The following is a 12,853-nucleotide window of genomic DNA, read 5'->3' on the forward strand; positions in this document are numbered from 1 at the left end:
AGTGTAGATAGACAAGTGCGGGAACTAGAAAACGTGGTAACGACCTTACGCAATCCCAATGCAACACCTAAAGAACGTGTACCATTGATCTTCTCTCAGAATGCCACTATGCAAGAAGTAGTCGCCGTGGTCGATGGACTAGTCGATCAAATCATACAACTAGAAAGTGATATCATGAGAATGAAAGAACTAGCTACAGTCAATGGGGTTTGGGCCGATGACGATGAAGACGAATACCTCATTGAAAACTCCTTAGTCAAGGAAATAGTCCAAAATGGCGAAGACCAAGATGTGGATCACCTAACTCGTTCGGGTCGTCCATATCAAAGCACTACTCAAAATGGTCCAACCAACGTCATCACACCAAATGACAACGAAGACGACCCCACTGATCATTTGCTCAAGCAATTACAGAAAACCAAGGTTGATCTTTCAGTCTGGCAACTAGTGGCAAGCTCATTTCCGCATCGCCAAGCTTTACTGCAAGCTTTGGCCAAATTGAATGTAGCACATAACTCCACTCCTGAAGATGTAGTCAACTTGGTCTTCCAAGAACCACCGAGGCTAAGTAATCCTATTACTTTCTCAGACGAAGACTTGCCACCTTTTGGCGCTAGTCACAACCTTGCTCTATACATCACTGTCATCTGTCTGAAGAAGAACGTGCCAATGACTTTGGTAGATGATGGCTCCGCGGTCAACGTCATACCCCTCAAAACGGCATACAAACTAGGCATAAAGGAGTCGGATTGGACTCCCACCAATCAGGGTGTACGTGCATATGACGGTACACGACGAAAAGTGGTTGGACTTGCTAGCCTAACCATAGCCACGGGACCAATCGAGCGAAAAGCTAATTTCCAAATAGTGGACATCGAAGCTTCATTCAACATACTTTTGGGAAGGCCTTGGATTCACGCTTCCAAAGCGGTAACATCCACCCTCCATCAAAAGATCAAGATCCCACTAAATGGCAAAGTTGTGACGATCACTTCGTCACCCATCAAGGCGATAATTGAGAAGCAATCAAACAACCAAGTCCTTGCGGATCCCATATACGAACTTGGGGGCTTCCAAAGTGTGAGCGTCATAGAAAGTGAGTTGGCACCCTTATACTATAATCCATACTCCAACTTGGTGGTCAACCACATACTCAAAACCCAGGGATACTTCCCTGGAATGCCTTTGAACCCAATTCGGAAGAACACCTTCGCACCATACAAGAAAGGCAACTCGACAAGGATACCACTTGGACTAGGATACAAATCCACAGCTGAAGAAGTTCTCGAAATGCTCGCTCAAGTCCAAAATCGCAAATACGTGGGAGTCCAAATGAGACCATATCTCCCCACTCTAAATGGGTACTTCGTCCAAGAAGGAAGTTCAGAACTTTTCCATGGATTTCCCGAACCTTGGCACTATCTTGAGAGGAAGTTAGCCGGAATCGAGATCTTTCACGATTGCTACTTCATTCCTCCCGAAACGGTTCCTACCGTCAAAACCCGTCAAGCACCTTGCTTCGACGAACAAGCTGTTAGCCTCTTGTTTGGAGAGGACCGATTCATTAGGGCCGCGCAAGATGAGATCATTACTATGATACTTCAAGACGATCGCTTCAACCCCACCGCGTTAATCACAGAAACCGACACAAAGCAGCAGAAAGGATGGAGAAAATCTATCAAATGGACCAACAACCAAGGAAGACTCTTCAAGCTCACTACTGGAGAAGGAGAGATGTTCAAAGGAGAACCAGAAGACGACGAGTTCGAGTCGGAGTCGGAGTCAGAGTCGGAGTCTAGAGAAGTCATTAGAGAGTCTACTCCTGTTGTCATCCCCACTCCCCTCGTTTCTCCTAGCTTAGCCTCGAGTAGTCACAGTAGTTCGGGAAATGCCCCAATTACTGTTCCCTTGCCGCCACTGACCATGGATCAGTTGGCTTCTTTGTTTCAACTTTACTCAAATCTTAATATGAATAAATCGAGTTCGCTTACTCTCTGTGTTCTTTCGAGTGCACTGTTTATGATGATACCGAGGATGACCAAGACCCGGACTTGACCGAAATACCTCCCTACGTAGCCAAAGAAATATTACAGGAAGGGGAAGGGGGACCAGTAATAGAGGACACCGAACCCATCAACGTAGGAACCGAATTAGAACCCAAAGAACTTAGGATAGGGACTACCTTGAGCTCTACCGAAAGGGCCGATTTCATAGACCTCCTAAATGAATTCAAAGACGTTTTCGCTTGGTCCTACAAAGACATGCCAGGGATCGACAGGGATATCGCCGAACATAGAATTCCTATTAAGCCGGGTTTCAAACCTGTGAAACAAAAACTTCGACGAATGAGAACAGAATGGGCTCTAAAGATCAAGGAAGAAGTGGATAAACAATTCAAAGCCGGGTTCATCAAAGTTTCCGAGTACTCTGACTGGGTAGCCAACATAGTACCTGTGCCCAAAAAGGATGGGAGAATCCGTGTTTGTGTTGACTTCAGGGACTTAAACAAAGCAAGTCCAAAAGATGACTTCCCTCTACCTCACATTGACATATTGGTGGACAATACTGCAGACCACGCATTACTATCCTTCATGGATGGATATGCGGGTTATAACCAAATCAAGATGGCCATGGAAGATATGCACAAGACCGCATTCGTCACCCAATGGGGAACATATTGCTATACAGTAATGCCATTCGGATTGATCAACGCCGGAGCTACATACCAACGCACCGCGACTACACTCCTACATGATATGATGCACAAAGAAGTTGAGGTATATGTAGATGACATGATCGTCAAATCCAAAGAAAGAGAAGGACACATTGCAAACCTTCGCAAGTTCTTCGCAAGGCTACGAAAATATAACATGAGACTCAATCCTCAGAAATGCACATTTGGCGTAACATCCGGAAAACTCCTGGGATATGTCGTCAGCCAACGCGGTATAGAAATAGATCCCTCGAAGATCAAAGCTCTGATCGAAATGCCACAACCTCAAACAGAAAAAGAAGTCAGAGGATTCCTGGGAAAGGTACAATATATAAGTCGATTCATATCGAAACTTACCATGATTTGCGAGCCTATCTTCAAGAAACTCAAGAAAACAGACCACATCATGTGGGATGATGATTGTCAAAAGGCGTTTGACCGAATCAAAGAAATATTGGCTAAACCACCAGTGCTCATGCCACCACAACGAGATCAACCTCTTGGTTTATATCTCACAGTAACTGAAACTGCCATGGGCGCTATGCTAGCTCAAACTGTAGGAAGTGAAGAAAGAGCTATTTACTATCTCAGTAAGAAGTTCTTGGAATATGAGTGCAAATACTCGCAACTCGAAAAGACATGCCTCGCTCTTGTGTGGGCGACGAAGAAGCTACGTCACTACATGCTTAGCTACTCCGTCAAGATATATTCCAAAATGGATCCAGTCAAATACCTCTTCGAGAAACCCGTCCTCAACGGACGTCTTGCAAGGTGGACTCTGATGCTCTCAGAATTCGACCTCAAATATGTCCCACTGAAAGTCATAAAAGGTCGCGCCGTCGCCGAGTTCTTCGCAGAAAATCCTATCAACGACGCACAAACCATAGATACTTGGTGATTTCCCGACGAGGACATACTTCAAACAGACGTGGACTCTTGGGATCTATACTTTGATGGAGCCTCAAATTTGAGAGGATTCGGAATAGGAGTGTTGCTCATTTCTCCTGAAGGTGAGCATACACCGATTGCTGTCAAACTCGACTTCGAGGTGACAAATAACGCTGCAGAGTATGAAGCTTGTCTCATCGGATTACAAGCGGCAGTAAGCTTAGGAATCAAAAACCTCCGAGTACATGGGGATTCATCACTGATCATCAATCAAGTTACAGGATCTTGGAAAATCCGAAGCGAAAGCCTCGCACCCTATCAAGCTAGAATAGACCAAGTGGCTCAATTCTTCGATCACGTAACCTACTTACACCTACCTCGAGAGGAAAATCAATTTGCAGACGCTCTTGCGAAACTTGCATCTTTGATAAATATGCCAGACCACATGGTAGAAATGCCTTTGTGTATTGAACGACGATCGGAACCGGCTTATGTCCATCAAATCACCAATGAAGAAGAAATCGCGCAGGAACCCTGGTTCCAAGCGATCCTGAATTTCAAGCTCAATGGTACCTATCCACCAGATATGGACAAAAGGGGACAACGTGCTATACGCCTATTGGCTTCCCAATACATCCTCATGCAAGGAGAATTATACAAAAGAACTGTGGGTTAATATCCGTATACTACCCTTTAATTGTAGGATTATAACGCAAATTTCATATGTAATTTATAGTCATAAAACGAAAAAAACAAGGAAACGATAAAGATTAGAAATCAACCTCGGGTCCTTTGTAGTGCGGCGTAAAGAACAGAAATCAACAGAGATTTCCTCCTAATTGAAACACCCAAGACCGTCTGAGATTATGCCCTTGTGCTAGAAGAGAATTCTCTAATTGCCTTGCAATATTGAGAGAATTGTATTGTGAGTTTTTCTTAGATGAGAGATCCGAATTTTTGAGAGGCAAGCTATTCTCAAAAACCCTAAAAATTTTAGTAAAATGAATTAGGTTAAAGTGAAGGAGAAAGCTCTCCTTATCACTTCTCTAAATCGGCCAAAACCGAGTGGACAAGGGAATATGGGCTTTCATCTTCTCCTTGTTCTTGACTCGTGGTCCGGTCCATAATGCGCTAAGTGTATATGACGCGGTTTCATTATAAACTGTCATCGGTTATCGGAAATTAAGGCATCAACTAATAATACGAGTTAGTTGAATTATTAATACATGTCCGACAAAGACAATATTGTATAATTATATTCAATATACATTTAATTAAATATAAAACGCTTATATTCAATTTTACGAATTAACCGCTTAATTCGTCTTAGCCATTATTATTTAATCCGTATTAAATAAAATATCTCAACATCACATTTTGACTAATTATTAGTCAAATAACTCGGACTAATCGGTTAGTCAAATTTGGCATCTACATGATGTATTTTCATACCGTCACATCTCTCAAACGTATCCTATAGGTGTGACTTTTAGGGACCAGTTGATCACCGCCATCTGTATGACAATAACGTCAAACTTATCTAGCAAGCCAACCGTTATTGATAAACGTGGATCAACTGATAATAATACCAAAAGTATGCCCTTTGATCCTTTTAGAGATTTATAAGTCCTTGCACTAACTGTTAAGGACACCAACCCCAACAAGCTCCCACTTGTCCGTACAAGTGTATGTGCAATGACGTTATCCGCACTAACTGGAGGACACAAGCTCCAACAAGAACACCTCTTGGTGTAGTCCTACGTTGCCTTGATCATTCACAGGCACGAAAGGTGATGGAAGAAGTCCACGACGGAGAATGCGGTCCTCACATGAGCGCGCCCATGATGGCAAAGAAAATCACACGTTTAGGGTATTATTGGACCACCATGGAATCCGATTTCATCAAATACGTGAGACATTGCCATAACTGCCAAATCTTCGGGAATGTACAACACGTCCCTCCTTCGTTGCTATACACGATGACATCTCCTTGGCCATTTTCCGCATGGGGAATTGACATAATCGGGAAGATAACCCCAGCCGGAACAGGAGGTCACTGTTTCATTCTAGTAGCAATCGACTATTTCACCAAGTGGGTAGAAGCGGCTTCCTACACTGCTCTTACGGCTAAAAATGTGGCAAAATTCATACAAAACAACATCATTTGCCGATATGGTTGCCCACATGAGATCATCAGTGATAATGGGTCACACTTCCAAGCCGAAACCGAGCAATTGCTAGCCAAATATAAGATTAAGCATCACCACTCTTCGCCCTATAGACCACAGACTAACGGCGCGGTAGAGGCGGCAAACAAGAACGTTGTCACAATTCTCAAGAAAATGACCGACAACTACAGAGATTGGCCAAGCAAGATACCCTTTGCCTTATGGGGATATCGTACATCAGTTAGGACACCCACTGGGGCTACTCCTTTCTATTTGACCTACGGCATGGAGGCCGTGCAACCAGTCGAGCTAGAAATACCATCCTTGCGTATTCTACTCGAAAGCCAAATCCCTGAAGCCGATTGGAAGAGGGATAGATATGAAGAACTCATCCTCCTGGATGAACGTAGGCTACGCGCCTTACACAATGTCCAAACATATCAAGCACGTATCAAATGAGCTTTCAACAAAAGAGTTAGGCCAAGAAACATCAAAGAAGGAGACTTAGTGCTCAAATCGGTTAGAGCTCTTTTACCTGTCGACCCAAGGGGAAAATTCAAACCTAATTGGGCAGGACCATATCTAGTCAAATCCATACTCCCAGGGGGTGCGGTTAGAATCACAGACCTAGACGGGAATGAGTTCTCAAACCCCACAAACCTTGACCAACTGAAACGATACTATGCCTAGAATAGGACAAAAACGCGCCTCGCGTAAACCCATGTGTCGCTCTTGTGGCACTAAATAAACGGCCCTGGCCAAGCTAAAATAAGCTAAGTGTCACTATGCTCTTGCATTTTGACAAGATTGTCATCCTCATATCGTCAAATAAACTAAATTCGCACCTTGAGAACAAGCAAAAGCTCATGCTTATTTTCTATGTTCATTACAAGCTCTTGCTTCGAACAATTATTCTTTTACATTTACTCGAACTACGCGCAAGGGTTTGATTTCGCTTTCTAAGTGAATACGTAGGCAATCCTTCACGGGATTCAACCCATTATACCTAAAATGTAAATAGAAGGACATTTGCATTGCATTTGAAATTCGACAAGAGTAATAAAAGAAAATCACAACGGTTTCATAACCATTTAACCTTTTTTTTTTATTCCATTCATTTTCTAATAATAATAATACGTTAAATAATAAATAGAATAGGCTAGGATTCTAAAAATCCCTCCTTTTTATTACAACAATAATAATAATACTCAAATAATAAATAAAGACTCGGGCTATTCTTCCATCTTCCCTTTGCCCTTGTCATTCCTGTCGTACTTCTTGTCACGACCTCGGGCCGGGCGCTCTTGCACCACTTCAGACCTAATCACCAACGGTCTTTCTCGAGGCCTGACTCTTCCATTCTTGCCAACCACCACTTCCGCAACAGGAGTAGTCTTTGATTTCTTGAAGGATGAATGACCGAAATCCAGCTTCTTCTTCTCCTTCTGTCAGATGCTTCTCCTTCTCTTTCTCTCCCTCGCGCACCTTGTAGTCAACAGGCTCGCGTTTCCTCAGTCTCTCGCGTTCTTCCGAAGTTGCAGCCTTTATCCACCTCAGATAGGAATCCGACACCCACAAAGCATTGGCAGAGAAACTCAAGAACCACATGTTCCTTTGGGCCCATTTGATAGCCCACTCTCTTCGGCTCTCGGTGGTAAGCGCTACGAGCATCATGGAACAGATCAAGCCCGGGATGGTCCGCTTTCGGCCCGACTTGCCTCATCAATCTTTAGGAAAGATGCATACCATGAACTCCAATCCCCGGAATACGCACGGACCTAGTGGGATCCAAAGAAGACACTCCGGTGTGGACTTGAGGTGCCACCATGGTACAACCCACCTAATCAACGGGCCATCATCATTCTTGACTTATTCTTCCAATAGTCACAAACCCGAGTGAAGTCCACCATGTACAACCGCGTCCTCATCGCAATCATACGGGAGTGATAGGAAAGTGCATGAACCGGGGGCTCGAGAAATGGAGCTGTTCCATAAGCCAAACCTACCAAAAGCGGGTATTAGACACCGGAAAAAAAAAAAAAAAAAAAAAAAAAGAAAAAAAAAACGAAAAACGAGAAAGAAAAGAAAAAGAAAAGGTGTCTTTTACCTGTAAGATAACGGGACTCTCCAGAAATGGCAGATCGCGATTGGATTTCCTATTATCCAAACCCAAGATGATCTCCCCTAAGCATAAACAAGCTGGGCTTCTGCGCAGTTCCATTTGCTCGATAAGACCCAAAAGACGGGGGTCACCCCGCAAATCTTCATCAACGTGTCCATGAAAGACGTACACATGCAGCAAACAGAAGCCAAAGGCTCTCCTCCTGGCAACATAAGAGACTGTGGGGTCAGCTCTGTTGATGAATCGGTCTACAAAGTCCAGCATTCTCACGCCTTTCGGGGTAACCAAGCGATCCACCTCGAGTCTGGTCAGTCCAAGCAGGTCTCTGAATTTACTCTTATACCCTTGTGAAGTGGAAGGAATAGCGGGTAAGTGCTCGGGATCCCACCCACCAATAGCAGCAATTTCCTCCGGAAAAGGACAAATAACACCACCTGGGAACGCGAAAACATGACAATTTGGGTCCCAGTAGTCAAGACAAGCATCCAAGAACGGTTTCACCACCTTAATGAGTTTCAAACTCAATAGAGACCCAAGGTTATGAGCACCCATATCGTGCTTCTCGACATTCGAAAATTCATTGGTCCATTCCTTCAAGCGGATCTCCAAAGTGTTCATGATGACAAATTTTCTCTTGAAAATTTATTTTGGGAGTTTTTTATGAGATTAACGGAGAAAAGACGGAAGAATTATGTGATTTAAAGCTTCGTCGACGCTTCTATTTATACTAATTGCTGTTTCCAAAATTCGCCAGGAGAGACAAACTTGGGAACAGGCGCAGCTCCCCCTGCGCCTATTCAAAGCGACGCACTCATGTCGCGCCTCTTCCCCAGTGCTCACTCACTCTGTGATTTCCGCGTTTGGATCTTTCCTAATTCTATAACGAATAATTTCCTATTCCTACGGGATTTTATTTTGGTAAATACGAGCAGTTTACCAGGTTTCAAGCTTCCTGAATTCGCGAGCACGCATTTCGAGGCGACGTCGACACACTCGCCATTTTTATCGCACCTTTTTATTTTATTATTCTAATTCATTTATTTATTTTTAGGAAATAAATTTCATTTCATTCTAATTTCATTTTTCTAGGAATTCATTTTCTTTTGTTTTCATTTTTTTAACAAATTTCAACATTTTCATTTCTACACTTATAGATTTCTCTTTTTCTTTTTTTTTAGGGGTAACCCTCCCTACCGTCCGGTCATTTCCGTCAAAATTTTTGCATTTTTTTGCATTTTTGTATCCTTTGAGTCTCTTTTTGCGCTAATTAAGACCTTATGTGTATAAAATGTATGTTTTGCGTGATTTCCATGTGAATTTCGGCAGCATGACGGCGTAAACCGTTGTCTACCAAACCTGTTCAAGAGCTAACCTGCAGGTACAAGCAACACAACCCAGCAGCAAAGGCACTCAGGCCATCATATATACAAATGTACAAGCAAACTGGGGGCTTGCGCCCGAACCAAATCCAAAGTCCAAGCAAACTGGGGGCTTGCGCCCCAAACAAGTCCAAAAATGTCCAAAATCAAATGTCCAAATGTACAAGTCTACAAAAATACGCAGAAACTCATTGGCACCCTCCACTCAAGAACCTCGCCATAAGAGCAAAGCAATCTCGGCATCCCGAAACTCGAGCTCCCTCGACAAGCGAGCCGTCTCCTCCCGAGACTGGGTCAACTCTCGCTCCAGCTCGCGGTCACCCTGTAAACAAGAAATTGGCTCATGTCAATCAACTCAAACAAAACTGAAATTCAAAAATCAAAAGAAAGCAAACGAGGTTCGTACCTGACGACCCCGACCACCGACGAGTGCCTCGATGGCGGTAGCTCGTAGCCGGTTGGCCACCCTCCAAAGTGCCACAAACCGAGATGGCGCGACCTGCATTTCAAAAGAATTCTCAGTAAAGTGATTAAATTCAATCAAATGTGTTCTTACACGAAAGGTATATAAGCTGGAGGCTCACCCTCCGAATCAGATGCTGCCAGTCGTCTAGGCCAGCATCCGTCACGGCTACGTCAAAGTCACGCAACTCGAGAGCGTCGTCCTCCCGATCGCGTCGGTGTACTCAAGAGTCTCGGTACACCGGGGCTCGACGCCCGCCGCCTCGACCTCCCGCAAAGACAAATAGCTCTCATCAACCGATGATCTTTCATCGTAATTCTCGAAATCAAATCAAGAAAAGTAAAGGATACTCACCACTATCGCCGACGCCAACCTCCCGTAAAGGAACGCTGAGTAGTCCTCGCCAGGCAGAAGAAGGTCGTCGCCACTAGCACCAGCCAAGTCCGCCTCCCTCTCAGCCTCATTAGGCTCCCTGAACATCGTCCTCGGAGGGTCAATAGGAACCGTCAACGCGCCCTGAGAGCACTGACGAGCCAAACGCTCGCCCAGATACCACACAGGACCCATCGACGTCCACAACAGCAGCCGGCTCGGGCTCCTAGGTCGAAGGACCTCAGCAACAAAAGGAGGCGCTCCAGCATACTCCGCCCAAGGTTTGGGCACCCACTGCGACAATATAAAGGCAAAGATCATTCCTATGGTCAAGTGAAAGCAAAGTATAAGAGATGTAAATACGAGTGGGATACTCACGCTACTCAGCTGAAGGGCGTTCACATCCCGCCGGTAGACATTGTGAGAAGAGCGCTTGCTCTTCGTCCTGCACATCACCCAATCCCTCACCACGGGATAGGCCTTCTCCAGCGGCTCTGTCCTCTTCGGCGCGAGACTCGGGAAGTAAGAATACACCCATGCCTATAAAACAAAATAATCAATGACGATCTTTCGTATTTCAATGAAGAAAGGAATTTGCTTTGGAAGGTTCATACCTCCAACAGTAGTCCAGGTCCGACAGCGCCAGGAGAAGTCCCCTTCTCCATCAACTCTGGACGAACCATGGCCCTCATGAAGCGGATGAGGACCGCAAAACCAGCAGTGACCCAGTCCCAGCGCCCTAGGGAACTCAGGTCAGAAAGAAAGGGAAGAAGCTTCGTCGATAGCCTCTCGCCCTTGTCTCCGAGGTAAATCGAAGACAAAAACCACCAAAGCCAAAGACGAGCTCTCTGCTCAGCTGTACAAGGAGGAGGAGCAGTCTCTCTCCCATCGATCGTCACCGACACCGGGGTCTTCCCCGCAAAGTAGTCTCGGACGTAGGTACTGGGTACCAAGCCCTAAGATCGCAACACCTTCGGCGATGTGTTCCACCGATCAACCTCCTCGCCTCGGCCGAATCCGCTCTCATAGCGATCTCCGGCCACACCGTCTCCTCGGCCCCGCACTGCACTGTAAATCATGCCGTAATCCTCCGTAGTGACTCCCACCTCACCAAAAGGCGGTGAAACGTGGAAGTCGTATCCCAAAATCGATCCAAGAAAGCGCGGACCAGGCTAAGGTTGGCCCGCAACTTCTTCTTCACGATATCCCTCCGGACCGAACCGAGGGACCGAACGCTCCGCGCTCGATCATGACCCTCTCCTCCGCCGACAACCCGCTCGTAGTGCTCCATCGTTGTCGTGTAACTCGAGAACGACCTGATGTTCCCGGCCTCCTATAATGATTGGAAACAAAGCTATCTTTAGTTTTGAATGGAAATTTGCAAGAAGTTTGGACAAAAAGAATGAAAGAGAATAGGTAATGAGTAGTAAATTCTTATTTACCAAGCTATTCACCGTCCTGTAGGACAGGTGACCCTCTGCAGCCCACACAAGGTGCCTACTCTCCCAGGTCTCAGCCCACGCAGGAGATCCCCTCAGCTGACGACCTCCTCGCCTGACGTTGGCCCGTCTCGGAGCCTCCTCCTCCTCCGCCTCCTCGTGTGCCTCGTCTCCAGTAGCCATCACCGCGTCGGTGAAAGCCTGCTCTAAAGCCTCCTCAACAGCAGCGACGTCTATCTCCATGGGAGTCCTCCCAGAAGTAGAAGTCTCATCACCGCAACGTTAAAGTAAATTTAGGTCGCGTCACATGACGACAAGCCTTTGTTAAGGAGTTTTCGAGCCTCCAAAGCCCTGAAATCGCCCTTTCGGCCATCTTTGGCCATATTCCCGCCAATCCAATCGCTCATGTGATAAATTGGGTCAAAGTCAAGTCCAAGTCAAAGCCTAGTTCCGGGTTCGAGTCGAAAATTCGGCAGCATTTCGTTATAACGACGATTATGCCCTAGAAAGGTGCCCTGAAAAAGTTGTCACAAACCAAAATTTCGAGATGGCAAAAAGTTTACCCATCATCCAAGGGTCCCAAATATCAAGTTTCGCCGCCAATGGGTAATCCTAAGGCTATTTTCGAAGCAATTTACGGTTCAGCTGTAAAACCGTCTCAAAATTCGCTCAAGGGCTCAAAACTCGATGAAAATTCAAAGCAAATACATGGTTATGTTCCTAACATTGCCTACTATCCATTTCTAGCATCAATTTGGCAAAACAAATCCATTTGGGGGAAAAGCCCCAAATTTTCGATCAAATGGGTTGAAAACCCTAGAATTCATACTCAAAATTCGACAAATGTAGATGATTAATGCAAGATTAAGACACATACCTCGATTAGTCATGTTTCAAGCAAGCTTTTGAATCCAACCTCGACGGAAATGGTGAAGATTTGAGAGAGAAATTGAAGGAAATGTATTTCGAAATAATGAAAATAAACCTTCTGATTTCGCGTTTTTACGCGGAAATTGCCACATTGGGGAAAAGACGCAGCAGGCGCTGCGCCTCTTCCAAGGGACGCAGCTCTTGCTGCGCCTCTTACTCACGTTCCCTCCATACGAATTTTCAAAAATTCGTTATGGGTTCGTTATTTGTGGGCCCATCTTTGGTGCGCCTCTTCTTCAACGCTATTGTATTCTTTTGGTCCGTTTCGACGATTTTCTTTCGTTCTGGCCCGCGTTTTATCCTACGCGACAGTATTTTGCAGTATTGTCCAAATTCATTTTATCCCGCGCAGCAGTATTTTGCAGTATTGCTCAATTAT

Source organism: Silene latifolia, chromosome 6 (genome assembly GCF_048544455.1).
Source record: "Silene latifolia isolate original U9 population chromosome 6, ASM4854445v1, whole genome shotgun sequence".
Taxonomy (NCBI): Eukaryota; Viridiplantae; Streptophyta; class Magnoliopsida; order Caryophyllales; family Caryophyllaceae; genus Silene; species Silene latifolia.